The 19,294-nt window shown below is 44.3% G+C and overlaps 1 pseudogene; it reads right to left on the bottom strand.

The window, feature by feature from the left end:
* Positions 1-8,921: 8,921 nt before the first annotated feature.
* Positions 8,922-9,807, bottom strand: LOC121132737 (annotated as a pseudogene).
* Between the last annotated feature and the right edge of the window lie 9,487 nt (positions 9,808-19,294).

The following is a 19,294-nucleotide window of genomic DNA, read 5'->3' as shown; positions in this document are numbered from 1 at the left end:
ATGCCATGTAGCTGCTGAGGAAGAAAGGGGACTGGGCATCCCTGGTAAGCCCAAGACCATGTGGAAATACATAGATTAATGGATATGGGTTAATAATTACAGGAGAGCTAGCCAATAAGAAGTCTGAGCCATCGGCCAAAGAGTTTATGATTGATATAAGCCTCTGTGTATTTATTTGGTACTAAACTGCTGTGGGACCAGATGGGATAGGAACTCTGTCTTCATTCTGACATACATAATTATTTATGTCCATGTCTGATTCTTCCATGGTGAGCCTCTCCAGGTGGCCAGGGAACATGTTTTACCCAACTCTGATTCCCCACACATCTTGGTCAATGTCTGGCATATGGTATATGCTCAGCCACTGTGTGGAATGACATTAAATGACAACGAGTGTGTTCTTCATCTTTATATGTCATGGGATTTCTGGGAAAGCTGTTCAGATTATGGGTGACCAGTTGGTTTTGTGTCCCTTGCATTCTAGAAAGAGGAAGAAAAAGAGAGTTAAAGGTATTTGTGGATCCATATTCCAGAGTTCAGCCAGAGCTCCTGAGAGAGGGCAATAATGGGAATAGGAACTAACACATGCAGACTCCTAACTTTCACACCCATTAACTCTGCCAAGTCTCACAGGGCTCTAGGAAGTAGCCGAGTGGGCAGTATTTGGCTGTTCCAGTTGAGGAAACCAAAGCTTGGAAAAATGAATCGATCTGATGAAGATTAAACTGGCTCAAACCCAGCTCTGTTGACTTCACATGCCTTTCTCTGGAACTACAGGGGTAATAGGGGCTCTATCTACAATATTTTTCGAGAAAGGAAGGCGGGCCAGAGTCAAACCCCAGTCATGTATCATTCATGTTTACCTGTGGCCACTCCTTTATTTCTCTCTCCAAAGCTCAGGACTCTGGCAAGCCCTCACTTTTACTGGATCTTGGTTTTCATTTCTATAATCAGAGACTGAGCTAGTTTAACTGGGTCACATTCATTCCAGGGCCTAGCACAAAACCTAGTACAAATTTCTCTCACCCTCAGCGTAGACAACTCCCAGCTCCAACACTAGAGGCCTCCCAGACTCCAGCTGACATGATGGAGCGTGTAGCCAAACAGTGCAGCCTCTTCCCAGGCTGACTGTGGAACCCGAGCCTCCTCTAGACGGCAGGGCTGCTCTGCACAGATCAAATCTGGAGCCTCATTAGTCATGTCAGATGACATAGTTAACATGTGGGGCAAGCATAGCCAGTTCATCAAAAGTCCCTATGTGCTGGCTCCAGCACTGCAGCTGAGGAACTACTGTATATGAAGCAGGCAGCACATCAGAGGAGCCCCGCCAGAGTGCTTCCACATCGGTTTTTGATTAATCACATAGACATGTCTTTAATTGGTGCCAGGGTAACGGCCAGGGAACTTATGGGAAAGCAGGATGTTATGCTTTCGTTCCCTGCAGTCCCATAAAGCAGTGAAAGATGGGGGACAGAATCACTGTTCATTAAACATTTATTGACCATGCAGACCCAAAAAACACAAATAATTATCTGAATCAAAACCTACCCTTATTTTCCCAGCTCACTGGAAACCATGCATGTTCCCCTCTGCCTGACCTGCCTGCATGCCTGTCTACTGAGATGCACAGCTGAGAAAAAGGTATGAGTTCTAAAAGTGCTTTAGACTGAGAGCGTCCTCAGTTTGCCCCAGCCTTCCTGAGGAAGATGCTTGGAGGTAACTGGGAAGGTAGCTACCCTCAAAACTTCTAGCCTTCAGCCGATCACCATCTTATGAATTGATTTCAGAAGTATTCACTCTTCTCGGCAGTAGTCACCAAAGGCTGGGACTAAAGGTTTGGTGGCACACATCTTTGATCCCAGTGCTTAGGAGGCAGAGGCAGGCAGATCTCTGTGATAGTACAAGGCCAGCCTGGGGTGGGGGTGTGGAAAGAAGAAGAAGAAGAAGAAGAAGAAGAAGAAGAAGAAGAAGAAGAAGAAGAAGAAGAAGAAGAAGAAGAAGAAGAAGAAGAAGAAGAAGAAGAAGAATTACCCATTCTTTTCTAGTCCTTGGAGATTTAAGTAAGACACATGGAGTGAGCTGGGCATGGTGGTACATGCCTTTAATCTCAGTAACCAGAGAGACACTGCCTTTAAAATATATACATGTGTTTTGTTGTTGCTTTTTTTTAAGATAAGGTCTCACTGTATGTCACTGGATGTCCTGAAACTATGTAGACCAGGTTGGCGTCCAACTCCAGAAACCTGCCTGCATTCTGGTGTGTGTTGCATGGATTTAATCCCAACACTCCAGAAGCAGGCAGACTTCAGTGAATTTAAGGCCTGCCTGGTCTACACATTTAGTTCCAGATCAGCCAGGGCTACACAGTGACACCCTGTCCTCCCAAATTTTCATACTTTGTGTAGTAAATGGCAAGCACTGCTCTGTTACCATAGGAAATAGAGTATGGAGTCAGATACAGAGCCTTCCCTCAGGGAATGGTGATCTAGGAGAAAAGAGGTTGGACCCTCAACATGAATTGACGTGTGACTGGTAGCATCACATCATAGAGGAGCTGAAGTGCCGGGATATGGTATGATGAGGATTTGATTCACATCTCAGCTTCCAGAGACTGGAGAGATGGCTTGGCAGTTAAGAGCACTTGCTAGGCATGGTAGCAAAGGCCTTTAATCCCAGCACTCGGGAAGCAGAAGCAGGCACGATCTCTGTGAGTTCGAAGCCAGACAGGTCTGCAAAGTTCCAAGACAGCCAGGATTACATAGAGAAACACTGTCTTGAAGAATATTTGTTGCTCTTGCAAAGGATCTGAGTTCCATGCCCAGAACCCACACTGGGAAGCTACAACCATTGTAGCTCTAGTTCCAGGGGATCTGTTGCTCCTCTTCTGACCTCACTGGGCACCTGCACATATGTGTGTATAACACAGAGACAGATATGCATACACATAATTAAAAATAAAAATATATCTTAAAAATTTTTTTTTAGTTTTCCGAGACAGGGTTTCTCTGTATTGTTTTAGAGGTTGTCCTGGAACTCCCTCTGTAGACCAGGCTGGACTCGAACTCACAGAAATCTGCCTGCCTCTGCCCCCTGAGTGCTGGGATTAAAGGCATGCACCTCCAATGTCTGGCTTATCTTAAAATTTTTTACTTGTTGAAAAAAAATCTCAGACTGCTGGAGGGATTGCATAGCAGTTAAGAACACTGCCTATTCTTCCAGAAGACTTGGGTTTGATTCCCAGTACCTACATGGTAGCTCACAACCATCTGTAACTCCAGTTTTAGGGGGTCTGATTCCCTCTGCAGGCACAACACACTTGTGGTACAGACACACATGCAGGCACATATCCGTAATTCATACAGGTAAAATAAAAATTAAAAACAAAAAACAAAAAAGTATCTTAGCTCTCATTTGTGTTTCTGGCCTTCTGGTCTGAGTTTTAATTGTAGTATATTTACATGTTCCTGCACTTGGCCATTTTGAAACCCATTCGAGGCAGCAGGCTGGAAAGTACACACCACAAGGCTGAGTACTGAGCAGTACATCTGCCAGGTCTAAATAAGCACCATCAGGGAGCTGGAGAGATGGCTCAGTAGTCAAGAGCACTTGCTGCTCTTGGGAAGAACCTGGATTCAGTTCCCAGTATCCACACGATGGCTCACAAACACCCATAACTCCAGGTCCAGTAGACCTGGTACTCTCTTCAGACCTCTATGGGTACCAGGCACACATGTGGTATACACATATGCATGAGGCACAACACTCATGCACATAAAATCAATAATTCTAAAAAAGTACCCAAGTAAAGTTCTGGTAAAAGTGCTATGTGAGGACTCTTATGTTCCTGAAGCAAATGAGTACTGCTCATAGGCCCTGTGCTTGCCTCTGCTCTGGATGCTCAAGATTTAAAGCCACCCTTGGATAAGACTGCTGCCAAATGGAGAGTAATGGTGATCCAACAAGCTGAGCACGGTGATGGTGCCTGTAATTCCAGCACTGAGACAGGAAGATTCAAGTTCAAGGTCAACATGAAACAGGTTTGAAACCAACCTAGGTGGAACACTGAGACTCTGTGTCAAAATCACCCAGTAAAAACAATGGCAAATCAGAGGTCTATTGGTACAAGTCTACACAGGGTTAACAAGGAGGAAAAGAGACAATGGCCATTGTACCTGGGAAACCAGGGTAGACTTGCCTGAAAAGGTGATATTTTAGCTAAGCCTGATATATGAGAATATTTTATTTCAAAGAAAAAAAGATAGCCCACGTATAACAGCATAGTTTCCTTCTGCTATGACTGGATGCTTTGGGTCCCCAATAGTCTCAAATTCCAGGAGTATTTGTCTAGCATGCCCTGAGGTCCTGGGTTTAAATTTAGGACAGAAATAAAGATGGTAGACCATTATCTCCTTAGTAAATGAGCTGATGTTTTCTTTCTTTTTTAAACTTTTATTTTTCTCTCATATATTACATCCCAGCTGAAGTTTCCCCTCCCTCCACTCCTCCCAGTCTCTTCTCCCACCTCCCCTCTCTCCTAGATAAATTCCTTCTCAGTTTACCCTCAAAAGAAAAAACAAAAGAGCAGGTTTCCTATGGATATCTACTAAATGTGTCTTAACAAGATACAGTAAGACTGGGCATATCACAAAAGGTCATGGCAACCCAGCAGGATGAAAAGAGTCCCAAGGGCAGGTAAAAGAGTCAGAGACACCCGCATTCCCACTGTCGGAAGTCAACAAGAACACCAAGCTAACAACCATAACATAAATGCTAATCTCAGATACATACAGGGTTCCTGTGTGTTGCTTCAGATTCAGTGAGCCCTGCTTAGTTGATTCTGTGGGCTGGGTTCTCATAGTGTCCTTCACTCTATGATTCCTACAGGCCTTCCTTCCCATCTTCTGCAGGGTTCCCTTTGCTCCACCCAATGTGTGGCTATGGGTCTCAGTATCTGCTCTGCTCTCTGTTTATCTTCCCCCACCAGTTTCTGTTACTGAGTCCTAATGGCATCCTGGGGAGTGGTGAGAAGGCACAGACACTGGGAGTCAGGAGAAAGGGAAACAGTAGACTCCTTTATTTAGCAATGGGGGGAAACCTTGTGTACCCACCCTCCCAGCACCCAGGCACTCCAATTCATTAACGTCACATGGTTGCCCCTCATTGGTGAGGCATGATCCTGATCTCCAACAGCGCCTGTTGCTAGGCCCTCAGGCAGCATCGAGTGGTCACCCCTCACTGGCTAGGCATGATCCGGGCCTCTGACAGTACCAGGCAGACTCCAGACTGGCTCGTCTCTCGGCCTTATAGGCCTTCACTGCCTACACTTTTTTCTTTTTCCTTTTTCTTTTTTTTTTTTTGAGACAGGGTTTTTCTGTGTAGCCCTGGCTGTCCTAGAACTTTCTCTGTAGACCAGGCTGGCCTCAAACTCACAGAGATCCGCTTGTCTTTGCCTTCCAAGTGCTGGGATTAAAGGCATGTGACACCACTGCCCAGCTCAAGCTGATATTTTCCTATTTCTTAATTTAATTCTATATTTCCCATAACAAAAATAATTGATCCAACTAGGCTTAGTGGTGCATGTCTACAATCCCAGAACTTGGGAGACAGGGGCAGGAGTATGAAGAGATCAGTAGTTGAAGAGATGGCTCATGAGTTAAGAAGAGCTGCTCTTGCGGAGGATCTGGGTCAGTTCTATGAACCTACATGGCGGCTCACAACTGTCTGTAACTCTAGTTCTAGGGGATCTGATGCGTTCTTCTGGCTCCCACTGGCACCAGGCAAGTACCTGCTGCACATATGCACATGCAGGAAAATATACATGTAAATTAAAATTGTTTTAACTGGAAAAAATAAGTTAAAGATCAGCCTCAGCTATTGGGCAAGTTTGAGGCCATCCTAGGCAGCATGAAACTATTAAAAAAAAAAAACAAGCCGGGAGGTGGTGGCGCACGCCTTTAATCCCAGCACTTGGTAGGCAGAGGCAGGAGGATCTCTGTGAGTTCGAGGCTAGCTTGGTCTACAGAGAGAATTCCAGGACAGCCTCCAAAACAATACAGAGGAACCCTGTCTCGAAAAAACCAAAACAAACAAACAAAGAGGTAGTTAGTAATAGGCCTGATCTATCAGCCAAGCGTTTATAATTAATAAGGAGTTTCTGTGTGGCTGTTTGGGGAGCAGCTGGTGGGACAGAAAAGTCCACCTACACACACCTTTAATCTTAGTACTGGAAGGGTAGAGGCAGACACACCTCTTGAGTTTGAGGCCAGCCTGGTCTACAGAGTGAGTTCTAAGATAGCCAGGGCTACACAGAGAAATCCTGTCTTGAAAAAAAAATAAACTAAATAAAATGCTCAGTTCATGGAGTCTTAGCTGTCTTTATTTTACATCTAGAACATTTTGTGAGTGTCCAGTCAGTGTATGTTTGTTAAGTGAGTAAATAAAACAAGAGCAGGCATAGGAGGACGCATTGTGATCAAGGAACCACTGCAAATCCTGTGCTGGCACAGAGCAAGCTTTGACTATTTTTCCATAGAGAAATTGGAGTAAGAGGTTAGATTAGACTCTAATTCCCACCCTGAAGGCAGAGAAATATGACAACATGATGGAGAATTAAATCAGAAAACATTAATCTAGAACAGATCATCTGTTGCCACCTGTCCTGTCCCTGGCTCACACTCTGCTCTCTACTCCACCCTGTCTGGAGGCCATAAGACGACTAGACGACTAAGGCGTCATTTCCTGTAAGGGTAAATCAGACTGATGTGGGTACTTGCTCTTAGTTCTTACCATCCCCCAGGTAGAGACATCCACATCAGTCAGGGTAAAGGCCCAAGCAAACCTGGCCTTCCCACAGGGCGGCAATGGGGGGGGGCTGCTTCCCACTCAAACCTTCCTGGCTCGGGTCCCGGGTGATTTTATGTCTCTGGTTCTGAATGTTTTCTGGATGCACCTCAGTTCACTTGCTGCAGCGCCCATGTGTGACTGCTTAACTGTGGTTGCTTCCTAGGCCAGAGATCCTGGGCTTTGGAGAGCATGGGAAAGAGACAAGAAAGAAAGCTTTATATGAGGTAAGCTTTGACAGCAATAATAACGGCCAAAGACTAACTTACAGTGCTTAACAATTTATAAAGCCCTAGAGGACTCTATTCATCTTTATGACCCTGTGCAAATGTCACCTCTTTTTACCAAAGGACAGCTCTCCCAGGCAGAGTTGATCCTTCCACCCACACTTGGTAAAATTTCCATTATCGTCCTTATTGCCTTATAAGAAACTTATGTATCTCATGCCTCCCATTAAGTCATCAGTTCCTTGGGGGCAGATCACTTTTCTGCCATGAATGTGTGTTTTTTCTTTCTTAAAAAGCAATCTTAGTGTTCATTATGCATACATTTATAATTATAAAAGCAATGTTTATGCATAATAAAAATGAAAATAAACAAGTATATATATGTTAAGCTAGATGGCTGGCTCTGTGGGTAGAGGTGCTTGTCAACCTGATGACATGCGTTTGGTCCCCGGGAATCACATGGTGAAGGAAGAGAACCTACTTCTACAAGCTGCCCTCTGGCCCTCACATGCACACTGTGGTGGGCTGGCAGGTCACTCTACTCAGGAGACTTCTAACTAGAGCAGGGTATTCACTGTGCCCCTCACACCACCTCCTGTGTTCTACCTCATCCACTGATTCCGTCTCTCCTTTCCCTATCCTTCCCTCTCTCTACCCAAAACCATCTTTCCTCCTTGGGCTTCCTGTTTTTCTGTTTGAAGCATGTCACCATGGAAACACTGAGGCATGATACAGTAGGATTTATAAGTGAAGTGTTAAGAATTTTTAGAACCTGCAGAAATGCTGTGTTGGAGTTTAGGGGATACAAGTCCAAATTATGTGACAGCATTCATGACTTCATACACTGTGTCATGAATACAAACATGGAAATGTGAGCCAGCACCAAGGAGATAGCTGGGCACTTTATCAAGATTTATGTGTCCAGGTTTTAAACGTCCCATGGTCATTAAACATCTCCATGAGAAATTCTAAAAACACAAAAATGCAACACACAACTCGAGAAGAACATCTGGAAAAGGCGAATGACAGAGTGCCAACATGTCCTCATAGATACACATCTGTGGAAGGACACCCAGGGGAATGTGGGAAGCCTCTGTACCATGTTCTGTGCTTTGACCATATTCCTTAAAATCCATCCGTAAATCACTCTTATTAGATATTCAACAAATGCAAGATACCTTAAGAACAAATATTTTAGTAAAAGAAATGACTACCAAGGATATTATGGAAAAACAATTACCCAAATCACCTGGCTGGCTTGGATGAGCTCAGGGTCCTTTGTTATTGTCCCAGACCTACCATCAAGCGGATGTATGACTCAAGAAGCTGTCCAGCCTCCCTCATCTATTCCTCATCTCATTTGGGTGTTAACTCTGATTTATTACCTATTAGGTTCTCTTTAATTGTTTATTACATTGTCATTTATTCTCTCTCCTGTGTGTGTATGTGTCGGTTCATGTCTGTGCCCACGTGTAGACGTCAGAGAATAAGATGTGGGAGGTGGCTCTTTACTTCCAACATGGAGGTCCCAGGGATTAGACTCAGGTCATCAGGCTCACCTAATTAAGGACTCTATCCCAACTAGTCACTAAAAGCTAAGTACCACAGACCTGAGGGGTGGGAGCTGGGAACTGTACCTCCTCACCACATGAACGGCGGTGGGGAAGATGGAGGGACAGCAGAGGTGGAGATGACAATAGCCGCAGCAATGAGCATCAATGTCACACAGACAGAGCCACACCGTCCTCTCCCAGTCCCTAGCTAGAGTCCCCATGGCTTGGGGTGGAGGAGGTAAATCCCACCCCAGACCCCTCCTCTCGGATAGCCTCCCTCCTTGGGACTCAGCTCATTTCTTCAGTCAGGAGACTCAGGCACACGGGAGGAGGCCACAGGAGAGGCAGGATGGTGGCAGGAATGAAGGCAGACGTGGGAGGCAAGAGCAAGGTCCAGCCCTGCCACGCCCACCCAGGGGAGAGGTGAGGAAGCCACACCATCACGAAGCATGTGGGGAAGCAGGTAGAATTTAAGGGTCAGGGGCCCGGGGGGGGGGGGCGGGCGGGCAGGCCTCAAGTCGAAGCCGTGCCAGTCACTGTGTTCTGAGTCGTACTCCAGCTCAGCGCCCACACACTTGACACCATCCAGCAGCATAGATGTATGGTGGTGCGGGTCCACGATCCATGCCTGCATCATCACACGCACACACACCTTCGCAGGCCAGCAGCATCTCCTCTTTGAGGATGTCCTCTTTGTGTGCTGAATACTCACCCTTGATGCTGTAACTTTCAGGGGTGGGAGTGACAGTGAGGAGCTTGAGGTGCAAGCTGTGGACAGGGCCCTCACAGATGTCTGTGCCCAGCCTGCACACTGGAGGCAGAGTGAAGGCAATCTCATACCTGTGCAGGATCTTCAGGAAGCCAACCTTGACTAGAAAGTTGTTGTCACTCTCCTGCGTAACCATGACCACTGAGTCATGCAGCTTTTCATCAAAGTGGATATGGCTCTGGGAGCCTTCTGCATCATGGCCTGCTGCAAAGCGGATTCTTCAGACTCTGGGCTTATTGCCTCTGTTGGCTGCAGCCATGGACACCCTCCCTGCCACTGGGCAAGACACACAGCTTCCGCTTGACACTGCCACTCAAGCTCAGCAGCCTGCCATGCTCCAGAGACGGTGGCAGGAACCTTGCAGGAGAGCACCGCGGCCATGTGGGCAGGAACGACTTCAGACACAGCGGCAACAGCCCTTACGAGATTCTTTTTTTTTTTTTTTTCTTTTACGAGACAGGGTTTCTCTGTATTGTTTTGGAGGCTGTCGGTCAAGCCTGGCCTCGAATTCACAGAGATCTGCCTGCCTCTGCCTCCCGAGTGCTGGGATTAAAGGCATGAGCCACCAACATCCGGCAAAAGTTGGGTTCTTAAAACTGTGTTCTGGGAAAGATTAGTCTCCTAAGGAAAGAGCACACAGTGGGTCCTTTCCCTCTACCCCACAGAGCACGGCAGTAGTTAAGGGTGAGGACTATAGCTTCTGTCTAGCACAGGCGGGCCCAGAGAAATTCAGTAAATGGTTCTTTGCTAAATATTCTGGAGGGAGGAAGCTGAGGCAGGGATGGGGCTAGTAAAGGCTTCCAGTGCCAGGGGTAAACTTCGAGCTGCTTCTGTAAGCATTTCTCAACTTTCTAAATTCTCAACAAACCACATGTTAAAGCCTCTTTCCTGGCTTTTTGTCAACACTCCTGTCTCCCATAAATAACACAGTAGTCAGTTCTCCTAACGCTGTAAGCACTGCTTGCTTCTCCAGTGTCTGGTGTGCCCGTTGATAGAGTATGATTTTTCTTGAAAAGCAACAACCACTAAAATGATTGTCTATGTCGTGCTTAAGAGGGCAAACAACACTGCATTTGCGGACCTAACACCTGCCATCTAGTCCTATGCAAGAATGCCTAACAACCAGCTCCAGAAGGGGTCACTTTTGATTCATCTGTCACTCTGAAAGTATACTGTATGAATCACAGGATGTGTAATAAGCAGAAACTGGCTTTGGTATTAACTACCCAGAGACAGAATGCAGTAGTGAATGGGTTCCTTTTTGCCGCTTTCCCCCATTGTGCAGAGTGTCAGGAAGACAATGGCGCACTTAACTACATGCCAGGTCTTCGGCCTTGCAACTCCTATTATTCAGTGCAAGAGCCATGTCTAATAACCAGAGATGCTGTATTTTGACTCACGTCCTTCACTTAAATGTATGCCCACACAGATTTTTTTTTGTCTTTTATATCACCATATGCTCTGCCTAGAACAGTATCAGGCACAAATAAGCACCGAGTATTTGTTGAATTAGAGAAATGAACAATGTCACCAGATACGTGATATTCTTTCCCTCTTACAGATGAGTACCTGAGGTACTCAGGGTGTATATGAACTGCCTAGTCCCACAGCTGGCTGAGGAACGGAATCGAAGCCCAAGCCCCATTCGTATTCTTTTTATACACAGAGGGAAATCACTTAGGTATTGAAGAACTCAAAGGCAGTTCAAGGCATCTATAGCCTGTACAACTCTTAAATCAACTTTTTACTTGGTGTGCTCATTTGAAGGCTGGAATTTTACTAAGGTGATAATGTTTTCATACTTTACTAAAGCAATGAAGTGCACATCTTAATTTCATCTGTGGTAGACATTAGTTACAGTTTGTCACTGAAAATCCTACAGCAGAGATGGCTCAATGGTTAAAAATGCCTCCTGATTTGTTGTCGAGACAGGGTTTCTTTGTAGCTTTGGAGGCTGTCCTGGAACTCGCTCTGTAGACCAGGCTGACCTCCAACTAAGATCTGCCTGCCTCTGCCTCCTGAGTGCTGGGATTAAAGGTTGCACCACCACTGTCCGGCCATGCCTGCTGCTCTTATAGAGAACTTGAGTTCAGGTTCCAGCACCCATTACCTGGAACTCCAGCTTCAGTGGATCTGATGCCCTCTTCTGTACCCTCTCCTGATGCTGGTACCCATATTCACATCCACATACCTACCTCCAAATTAGAATTAAATCTTTAAAAAATACCACAACACAATTATGTATAGGACACATTTGTAGTATTGTATGTATATCTGAAATACATATTATGTATTCTAGACAGCAATAAAATAACGTTTCTCAACCTCAAGAGTTCTTTTTTATTTTTTAGATTTATTTATTTAGTATACAGCATCTGTCAGTATGCCAGAAAGCCAGAAGAGGTGTCAGATCTCATTATGGATGGTTGTGAGCCACCATGCGGTTGCTGGGAATTGAACTCAGATCCTCTGAAAGAACAGCCAATGCTCTTAACCTCTGAGCCATCTCTCCAGCCCTTTTTTTTTTTTAAGGTTTATTTATTTGTTCTGTCTGCATGTATCCCTGCAGGCCAGAAGAGGACACTAGATCTCATTACAGATGGTTGTGAGCCACCATGTGGGTGCTGGGAATTAAACTCAGGACCTTTGGAAGAGCAGACAGTGCTCTTAACCTCTGAGCCATCTCTCCAGCCCCTCAAGAGTTCTTAAAGTTACAATGTTAAATGTCTTATGATTTGCATGTTGTTTTCTCATTGTAGAATAAAATTACAGCCCTGCTATGGGTGAAGATAGATTTATTAGCACATTGAAAGCTATTTTTAGCACTAAAAAAAATTCTATGGGAGGCTCAAGGACTTTCCAGAAAGTCTCTTTTTCCTACCTAGGGTCACATACTAGAAGTGTGCCACCTGGGTCTTCATAACCCCTTTGGTATGTTGTAGGGGTTCTGGTCACACTCATTCAGGGGTAGGGTGGGGGTGGGGAGCCTTTTCCTTTCTGCCCCACTCTGGCTGCTAACACAATACCATAGAGCCTCCAAGTGACCAAGTCAGTTAATATTCATGGATCAAATTAGTGATGGAGTGGGAATCTCTCCACTGCCAACTTTTGATGCTATTTTTTAAACTGTTGTACTAATTTTAAAGAAATATCTATTAAAAGCATATAAACCAAAAAAGTTAAACTTCAACAACTCAAAAGTTAACAAATCCTTTCTAGTAATTAAAAAAAATTTGGGGGGGGAATATGCATATAATTCTTTATTTCTTTTAAACATCACAAGCATTTCCACTATGCTGTTTAACGCTCCTCATTAGCACAACTACTTACTAGCCTATTCTAGTCAGACTACAATTTATTTAACCAATTTAGACCTTCAGATTATTAAGCATAAATTTTGCCCATATTTTAGACTGTTTCCTTGGGACAGATTCCCAGAAGTGGACTTAGAGGATTGGTGGATACAAACATTTCCAAAGCTCCCCACAGATACTGCCAAATTGCCTTCCAGAAAGCTGTTGCCAATTTACACTTCCAACATTGCCAGTGTGTTTTTTTCTACCAATATGGATCTGTGTAGAGGATAATAAAATTTAAGTGGAACATACAGTCCTTGTGTTATTAATGACATTGGAGAGGCACAGTGACTTCTGGCACAGAGACCTATGACAAAGGTCATCCCTATTTCCAGGTGCAACGTTAACAGTGAGTTAGTGTGAGCACACAGGACAGCAGTTTTCAGCAGTGGAGAGTAACACAATCAGATTTCAGATGGCCAAATTCAAGGCTTGGATCGTTTTTGTCTGTTGCTGTATTCCAGCTGTCTCAGGACGGTACCTGGCACACGCACCACTCAGTAAACATCTGTTGAGTGAATTAACACAGAATCTCCTTTCAGATGGCTGCCGTAGGGTTGGGTCACTTCTGGTTCCTGGGAAACACTGGCTGTCTGATCAAGCACTCTTGCAAAGGTCTGCTCAAACCTGAAATTCTCCTATAGCACTGGGAAAGCAGTGATATAAAATAAATAAAAACAGACTCACCCAAAAGGACACACAAGTTATCTATATACATAACTTTTTTTTAAAATAAGCATGCAAAAAATATGGTTTGGTGAAACCCGTCACTTCTATAGCACATCCTTCAGTAAGTGATGACATAAATGTACTCAATGCTGCTCATGGCCGAGTCAGTTTTGGAACAACTAAAGTGCACTTTATTACCACTCACTGCAACTCGACATCATTTTCAGCATTGCCAAACAGGTTTTGAGATAAATCATAGGAATAATGTAGACAGTAGTTTGTTTAATACCATTTTTAGTGGAAAACAGAGTAAAATTCATTTTGAGACTCAGAATGTGGTCAAGCCTGGGTTTGCTTTCCTGGTATCAGGTTCTTTCCAATATGGCACATTTTCTAGAAAGTAGGTTGTGAGACGATGCCAGACTAACTTGGCATGAACAAAATTATTAAAAACAATTAATCACTTGTCATTTTTATTCATACTATGGCCCAAAGGCCAATGTGGCTTACCACTTTGTTTTCCTCTGGTTCCCATTTTTTTAAATTTTTTTATTTGTATTTAATTTTTTGCATTTAAATGACTAGGGGAGGAAATCAAAATATTTTATGAAAACTATGAAATTCCAATTCCAAGATTCATTTACAGAGTTTCACTGGAACGCAGCCACACTCATCTGTTTCCATATGAGCTACGTCTGCTTTGCACTAAGAGACTGGATGGCTCACAAAGCGTAGTGTGTTTCCTGTACACAGTCTGCATTGGGCCCAAGTCCCCCATTAGATGTTTGTAGATATTATTACTAGGATCCAATAAGGCAGAGACCACAAAACACCAATGCATAGCGGCCTGGGAGAAGATGCAAAAGCCTAGAAAATCAAGGAGGGCCGACCAGACTGAAGCATCAGCTGGAGAGTGCAGAGTAAGCAGGCTTACAGTTAGCAAGAGAGGCTTTTGCTAATTGAGCAGCCTGGGACCTGGTGAGACACCCTACCCAAAGCCTAATGAGACATGCTGGCAGCAATATGTGGAAACAGCAGCAGGCACACTGGGCAGTGTGCGGTGTGGCTCTTTGAGGCTTCTCACAGCAAATGAGGACTAAGAACAAGGAATGGATCTGAAAGGAACACTCGAGAAAACAGGACATAGGTCCACAACCTTTCTTCTTAAATGAATTTCCTTTTCTCTTTTTGAGACAGGGTCTGTGCTATGTCGCCCAGATTGGATTTGAATCCAGTTTTCCTGCTTCAGCCTTCCCAGTGTTCATCTTGATGCTACCTTTTCAATGACTTGCAGTCAGGAATAGAATTCAGGAGATGACAGAACCATCCTAATGTTTTTTCCAAGTCAAAGATTTGGTAAACATTTGACCAAAAATGTTATTTAAAAAATTGTTTTAAAATGTTGCCAGGCAGTGATGGCATATGCCTTTAATCCCAGACTCAGGAAGCAGAGGCAGGTGGATCTGTGAGTTCGAAGCCAGCCTGTCTACTAAGCTACACAGAGAAACCCTGTCTCCAAAGACAAAACAACAACAAACAAAACAAAACAAAAACAAAAAATGTTATTAAAAAATAAACTGGAGCCGGGCGTTGGTGGTACACGCCTTTAATCCCAGCACTCAGGAAGCAGAGGCAGCCGGATCTCTGAGTTCCAGGCCAGCCTGGTCTACAGAGCGAGTTCCAAGACAGCCTCCAAAACAATACAGAGAAACCCTGTCTCGAAAAACCAAAAAATAAAAAAAATTTTAAAAAAGCTGGGCAGTGGTGGTACACGTCTTTGGGAGGCAGAGGCAGCCGGATTTTTGAGTTCCAGGACAACATGGTCTACAAAGAAAATTCTAGGACACCCAGGGCTGTTACACAGAGAAACCAACCAACCAACCAACCAACCAACCAACCAACCAACCAACCAAACAACCAAACAACCAACCAACCACAATGGACAGTAATAAAATGTTGCCCCCAAAAAGATAGTGATTTATTTCATTACTTTGGGTGAGACAGGAAGCAAGATGAGGTGATTGAGAAATGGAGAAAAGTAGACAAAAATCAGTGATGGGATGGTACCTTCCTTTAGGGTATCTGTTCCTCTGGAACTGTAGACAGTAACACAGAACACAGTAGCACAGAATGGATTCTGAATCAGAGTAGCAGTGAAGGTAAGAGTTGGGGGTAAGGTTAACTGGATATTCAGAACCTGCGAATGAGTCAAGGTATGCAGACAGCCAGCTTTCTTGACAGTCACAGAAAGCCAGGCTTGACCTCCTGCCAGGGAAAAATACATTTGCTGGGAGAATAGGATTAGTTACACCTCTGAGAAGGCTTCATGGGTCGAGGGGGACCAAAAATAACCAATCCTTGAGAAACAGGTAACACCAGTTGTATTGTGATTGCAAATGGAGGGAGGACTTGGTCCCTATATTGTCCCTTCCTATCCCACTCCTAGAGTGTAGGAAGACAATCTGGAGCCAAGGCTGAAGCAGAACCTGCCCAACCCAACTGGACCACAGCTTAAGTCTGGAGCAGGAAGAAGGGTCCAAAGATGGCAAAGGAGAGTTTGTGTGAGTGCAAAAACATACCAAAAATTCAAAGATCTTCACACCAAAGGCCCAAAACAGCCACACCTGGAGGTGTGGCCCAGAATCAGGAAGCAACAGGGAATCAGAGAATCAACAGCAAAATAGAAGAGAATAAAGTGAGTGTCTGAAGGGACAAGGAGAAAACACTGAGGCAGGGGGTCATGGCTAGACTGAGTCTACAGGACCAGGAATGCAAGACACTTGTGAAGTAAGGTGCAGGCCAGGACAAAACTTGGATCAGCAAATGAATGGTAGGCACTTAAAGAGCACCTCTAGGCAGGAACTCTGCTGTCACCCAGGAGTCCATGTTCTACTGTCGGGTTCAGTGATGCTGCAAGGCCATATGAAAGTGCTTTGCTTGGAACAAAATTTATGGCAGTAATTTCACCTCCCCAAATCTGAGACAACCTACCACTGCTGAATATTTCTGGGAAAACCTTGCAAAGGAGTGATGGGTTGAAGTGGAAGTTTAATCTACTATGTGGGGCTTGACTTCAGGTATAAACTTTTTTGGAAACCATTTAGAACAATTTGAGTTCTCATTCCTAATTACCTGCTTCTGTGCCTAAACCCTAAATGGGACCACTTTATTTCTGGTACCTTGTATTTCTTCCTTTTAATTTAAATTAGAAACAATCTTATTTTATCTATCAATCCCAGTTCCCTCTCCCTCCCATCCTCCCATGCCCCTCACCGGCCCCCATTACATCCCTCTTCTGCTCCATAGAAAGGCTGAGGCCTTCCATGGGGGATTATCAAAGTCTGTCACATCATTTGGGGCAGGGCCTAGGCCCTCTCCTGTGTATCTAGGCTGAGAAAGTATCTCTCTATTGGGAATGGGCCCCCAATGTCCATTCGTACACTAGGGATAAATACTGATCTACTACCAGAGGCCCGATAGACTGACACCCATGTTCGGGGGTCTGGTTCTATCCTATGCTGGTTTCCCAGATGTCAGTCTGGGGTTCATGAACTCCCCCTTGTTCAGGTCAGCTGTTTCTGTGGGTTTCTCTAGCCTGGTCTTGACCCCTTTGCTCATCATTCTTCCCTCTTTACAAATGGATTACAGGAATTCGGCTCAGTGCTTAGCTGTAGGTCTCTGCTTCTGCTTCCATCAGCTACTGGATGAAGGCTGTAGGATAGCATATAAGTATCAATCTCATTATAGGGAAAGGCATTTAGGATAGCCTCTTCACTATTGCTTAGAATCTTATCTGGGGCCATCCTTGTATATCTCTGGACATTTCCCCTGCCGGATTGCTCTTTAAACCTATGATGGCTCCCTCTATTAAGGTATCTCTTTTCTTGCTCTCCTCTATTCTTCCCCTGACTCAATATTCCTGCTCCCTCATGTCTTCCTCCCCCCTCCTCTTCTTCCCTTCTCTTTCTCCTAACTCCCTCTCCCCTCCCCCCATGCTCCCAATTAGCTCAGGAGATCTTGTCCCTTTCCCCTTCTCAGGGAACCATGTATGTCTCTCTCAGGGTCCTCCTTGTTTTCTAACTTCTCTGGCAGTGTGGATTATAGGCGGGTAACCCTTTGCTCTATGTCTAATATCCATATATGAGTAAGTACATACCATGTTTCTCTTTTTGTGATTGAGTTACCTCACTCAGGATGGTTTCTTCTAGTTCCATCCATTTGCCTGAGAATTTCAAGATTCCATTGCCCTCCCCCACCCTGCTGAGTAGTAGTCCATTGTGTAAATGTACCACATTTTCTTTATCCATTCTTCAGTTGAGGGACATCTATGCTGCTTCCAGGTTCTGGATATTACAAATAATGCTGCTATGAACATAGTGGAACAGACATCCTTGTTGTATGAATGTGCATTCTTAGGGTATATGCCTAAGAGTGGAATTGCTGGGTCCTGAGGTATCCTGATACCAGTTTTCCTGAGGAATCGCCATACTGATTCCCAAAGTGGCTGTACAAGTTTGCACTCCCACCAGCAGAGGAGGAGTGTTCCTCTTTCTCCACATCCTCTCCAGCATAAACTGTCCTTGGTGCTTTTGATTTTAGCCATTCTGACAGGAGTAAGATGGTATCTCAAGTTGTTTTGATTTGCATTTCCCTGATGGCTAAGGATGTTGAGCACTTTCTTCAATGTTTTTCAACCATTTTAGATTCCTCTATTGAGAATTCTCTATTTAGTTCTGTATCCCACTTTTAAATTGGATTGGTGTTTTGGTGACTAGCTTCTTGAGTTCTTTGTATATTTTGGAAATCAGCTTTCTGTCGGATGTGGGGTTGGTGAAGATCTTTTCCCACTCTGTGGGCTGCCTTTTTGTCTTGTTGACTGTGTCCTTTGCCTTACAGAAGCTCAGGAGGTCCCATTTATTAATTGTAGATCTCAGTGTCTGTGCTACTGGTATTATGTTCAGGAAGCGGCCTCCTGTACCAATTTGTTCAAGGGCTTGTATTTCAATGTGGGTTTAACATCACTGCCACATTCTAACCCTATTTACAGGATGAAATAAACCCAGAAATAACTGCTCTCAGGATCTGTGTTATAATAAGTAAGAGCCAGGAGTGGTAGCACACGCCTTTAATCCCAGCATTTGGGAGGCCAAGGCAGGTGAATCTCTGAGTTCCAGGGCTATGCAGCTATGCAGAGAGACCGTCTCAAAACAAGCAAGCAAACAAACACAAAATAAAGCAAAATAAAGCAAAGATGGAGATAAGACCTATAAGTGGTGGTTGTGGGATCCTGGTCTGTGCCCATGAATGAACACACTATTCCACAATGATTACAAGAAAGACCAGAGCAAAGATTAGTAGATTTGTCAAAAATATTGCAATAGTAGGAACTTCATTCTAAGATGCATTGTCCTTGGTGGCAAGCATGGAGGAACCAGAACTTCATCTCTAGGAAGATTTTATGGTCTAGAAGTGGGATGTCTTTGTACTGCTAAACAGGTGGAAGTTGGTAAGCTGATACTTGTTTTAAGAGTTTTTAAATATATATCATATATATTACTATATATAACATATATATTATTTATTTTTGTTTCATGCCAATTAAATTGATGCTTTTGGCTGCATGTATTTCTTTGTGAAAATGTTGGATCCTTTGGAACTGAAGCTACAGACAGTAGTGAGCTGCCATATGGGTGCTGGGAATTGAACCCAGGTCCCTTGGAAAAACAGCCCATGCTCTTATCTGCAGAGCTATCTCTCCAGGCCCCTTTTAAGAGTTTTGTTAGATCTTTGTGAAACAAGATCTAGGTTTCAAGAAACTTTAAAACTGAAGACCCCACCTGCTTCTGCTTGGAATTTAAGGTGTGGGTTGCCATACCTGGC

This window comes from Mesocricetus auratus, unplaced genomic scaffold, assembly GCF_017639785.1.
Source record: "Mesocricetus auratus isolate SY011 unplaced genomic scaffold, BCM_Maur_2.0 Super-Scaffold_4256, whole genome shotgun sequence".
Classification (NCBI taxonomy): Eukaryota; Metazoa; Chordata; class Mammalia; order Rodentia; family Cricetidae; genus Mesocricetus; species Mesocricetus auratus.
Note: the sequence above shows the minus strand (reverse complement) of the source record. Positions and strands in the feature narration are given on the sequence as shown.